This window comes from Sinocyclocheilus rhinocerous, unplaced genomic scaffold (genome assembly GCF_001515625.1).
Source record: "Sinocyclocheilus rhinocerous isolate Xijiao unplaced genomic scaffold, SAMN03320098_v1.1 scaffold1661, whole genome shotgun sequence".
NCBI classification, from domain to species: Eukaryota; Metazoa; Chordata; class Actinopteri; order Cypriniformes; family Cyprinidae; genus Sinocyclocheilus; species Sinocyclocheilus rhinocerous.
The window spans coordinates 138,802-142,671 of record NW_015664996.1 but is presented as its reverse complement, the minus strand read 5'-3'; the positions used below and the strand labels follow the sequence as shown (position 1 = coordinate 142,671).

Here is a 3,870-nt window from a genome sequence, read left to right as displayed (position 1 = left end):
AGCTTGGACAATGTTTCATCGAAGTGGTAGGACCACACGTACTCATTTTTTCCTTCCCTGGATACTATCAAAACTGTGAACAAGAACTGTTTTTTCATCTCGGAGTTTGAGTTTTTCATCTCATCTCCTGAAACAGGAGTATGAAGGACACTGAACATTTTACTTGAAGTTTAAGTGTTAACTGGTTGTACCATTTATGTGAAAAAGGAACACGATTGATTAAAGATAGCTATAAACCAAACCAAGCTAGAAATGAAACTGAGTAAATAAAGAGTACCAGAACTAAGAAAATAACTAACAGAATAACTAAAGAGTTGAATAACTAATTTTAAGTTTAAATATAATATAATATAAATAACTACATAACTAAATAACACACAAAGAGTCGTTATCTGAGTAAAAACTGCTTTATTTCTATAAGTTAATTAAAAGGGGGTTCTTTTTTGAATTTTTCTTTTTTGAAGCTGTTATTTATTTATTTTTTCTTGTTGTCTTTTCCAACGCAAACAATTAATACAAAGAAATAAAAAATAAAAATACTTACCTTTTCAACTATAACCCTGTCTTCTGTGATTATTTCCCTTGTCTTGTTGCAACGCTGGCTCAAGAGCGAACGTAGTCTTCTGATCTGGTCCAAGGCATTAGAAAGTGGTTTATGTTTAGATTGTAGGTCACGTGGTACAAAAATTGTATCCTTCACCATAGACTCTCAACCAGGGGATACGCCAAAAGGACACAATGCCATCTAGTCACCCTGTGAAAATATTTCCCACATGGCTACTAGAACTAGAAAATCTGAGCATATCACACCAGTCCTCAGGTCCTTACCCTGGCTTGCAGTTATATTTAGGATTGATTTTATAGTACTTTTACTCGTTTATAAATCACTCAATGGCCTAGGACCTAAATAAATTGCGGCACAACACACATTCTCCAGAATGGGGTAATGATGGTTTCATTATTTCATGATGAAGACAGACTGAATATTCAGATACCAGATGGAACTGTTTGACTTTTTCTTAAGACAAAGACAATTGTTTGATTTCAAGAACACACAACCAAATCCTAATGCTATTTCACGAAATAACACAACAACGGCTGATCCGTTACAACATATACATGTCAAGTCTGTTTTATCATAGGTATATCATATTATTCTTGAATATAATTGTTTAGTCTAAATATGTTGACAATTTATTTATTTTTTACAAAGATGTTAAATATAACACGTGTAACTAATAACGCATTCAAACTCTACAGACTTCTAGGTCAGGGAACTACAAATCCCAGCATAAACCTCAGACTTCAGACATGGCCAACGGGGGCAATACCCCACAATACTCATACATGGTAGCGGTCTTAGTGATGTTAGTGATGCAAAGTCCGATTAATTTTCGCGAACCAATTCTTTCGGGGGAGTTTGGGTCAATGAACAGCATTAAAGAACCGATTCGTCGGTTCTTTAGTCATCACGCAATGATGTCAGTATACATTTCTTTTCTAACAACTCACTGTCATGTTATATCAATGAAACATTCAAATAACGTTATCTGTGTGAATGCATATTGCTGATTATTGTCTTTCGTTCATTTTAGTTAATGATGTTTCTGGTCGTTTTTTTATGCATTGATCCTTCATGTCGGATACTAGTCACGACTGACCAATTTTGACTAGCCTACACATAAAAAATGCGGATATGTTCTACACAAAAGCGATGATTCAGGCAGTTTTATTCAGTCGTAGTGTTTTAGGGTGTCCGCCTTTTAGTTTTGTTCCAGAAAACAGGTACGACTGTAACTGAGCGTTGTCATGTCTGGCTTTAAGAAATCATGAGGTCAGCAGCTTTTAACATCTCTTAATTCTCTTAATTTTTCACAATTGTAAATGTTTGTTTAGCTTAAATATTAGTTTTTAGTCAGTTACAAAAGTGTCAGGCATGAAGCTTATATTTATGATAGAGCTACAGGTTTCCGGTAGATGGATGTGTGTAAGCTGCGAAATCTTGACAGTAAATGTAACAAAGACGAGAGCGTTACTCAAACAGTCCTCTGCATTATCTTTTAATAAAATATTCCATTGAATGTCACTAAGACAAATTCTGTAACAGCGTTCATAAATGAATATAACACTTTGAAATTTTATGTTTCGTCACTCTTATAGTATTTCCCCATCTACTCGTAATTGTTAAGCCTTGCGCTTTGTTTCCTAGTTTTTGCTGTCATGTTAGAGGACAATATTTCTGTGAATTAGCTTGATTTAATAAAATATCGCTTTAACCCGTCCTCTTCATTCGAGTCGTTTACGTTATATTATCCTAGTTTATATCAGATACTAGATCGTTTCTTAATAAGTGATGTTTATAAACAAATTTCGGGAGGAGCACGCACAGATAATTAACACGGCCAATTCATCATTAGTGATTACACCATTTATCCAGTCAGCGCAAGAGAAAACTCCTATAAATAACCAAGTACGTCCTACCTTCGTTATCTCTCGACTTCAGCATTGGTGCATCCAATCGCCGCATTATGTCTGAGATCTAATTGTTCCCCGAGGACAACACCTTCGACAGCATGAGGCTCCCGGAGCCGACCAAAGCGTGAGGCCGTCCCCGCTAATGGCGCAGGTTCTGGCGCCCGTTATTCCCTCTCTTTCCTGTTCTTTCTTCTGATCTCGCCCCCTGAGCCGTTCCAAACGCGAGCTTGCCTCCGCAGGCGGTTCCGGCGGCTACTTTCCCCACCCCCATCCCCCATGCCCGCTCATCCTACTGTCTGTCCACAGCCACGCCCCTACCTATGCCACCAAACGCCCTCACCCTGGACCCTCCCCCCTGTATCCAGTAACATCCGGAACCAAATTCTCTCAGTTGCGGACGTAGATCTTTTTTCCCTTCTGTCTCCTATTTCGCCTTCGTCCACCGACCACGGTGAATTTTCAGTCACCTTAAAAAACACAGCAAATATTCAATCTCGTATCCTATCATTTTCCGAATTCGGCATCACTTTCAATCGTTACACTGAAGTCATCTGTTCCGTTTTTCCTCACAGGAGACGTGAGCTCGGCGACTATCTTACTATTGTCGCCGAGCTCGCGCTATCATACGGGGGCTCCCATTTCTACACATACCACAAGTTATTCTCAGCAAAATGTGCTATTCGAGTGGCCCAATGGAACCAGTGTCCTTACTGGGGGGCTTTGGACACTGAACTTCACAATAGGGTATTTTTAGGCTGCCGTAATATCACATGCGCAGTATGCCGATCCATCGCTCACTCCACCACAACGTGCCCCTTTGTCAACCCATCCATTCCTCCCATCCCCGAACCATCTCAGCCCAAATCCACCAGCTACGTGCCGCACTTCCCAACCAACCCCTCCCTCCCCACTTCCACTAACCGCCGCCCCCCATCCTTCTCCAGCAGACAGCTCTGCACCAGCTTCAATGCCGGCAGATGCTCAAGACAACGCTGTCGATTCATGCACATTTGCAATTTTTGTGGCGGTGCTCACGCCCGCTTGATTTGCCCTGTCAAGAAAGCTGCCAATAAAAATGCTAAACAATACTTATCGACTCCCGTAAATGTCTCTCGTTTATCTTCTGAATTGATTCATCACCCTGACTCTGATTTCTCTAACTATCTACTGTCAGGCCTCTCACATGGTTTTCATCCCGGTGTCGAAGTTCTCCCCTCCCAAAGCCTCATCTGCCCCAATCTTCAGTCTGCTCTCGCCGAACCCGAAACGGTCGATCTTTTAATTAAGAAAGAAACCGACGAAAATTTTATGATCGGCCCCTTTTCAGCCCCCCCTTTTAACATTTTCCGTGTTAGTCCCATAGGCATAGCTACCAGAAAATTTTCTGGTAAAAAA

The 3,870-nt window shown here is 40.4% G+C and overlaps 1 pseudogene; it reads left to right on the top strand.

Moving 5' to 3' along the window:
• The first annotated feature begins 2,670 nt into the window (after positions 1-2,670).
• The window catches only part of LOC107730680 (uncharacterized), a 5,922-nt pseudogene continuing 4,722 nt past the window's right edge, over positions 2,671-3,870 (top strand).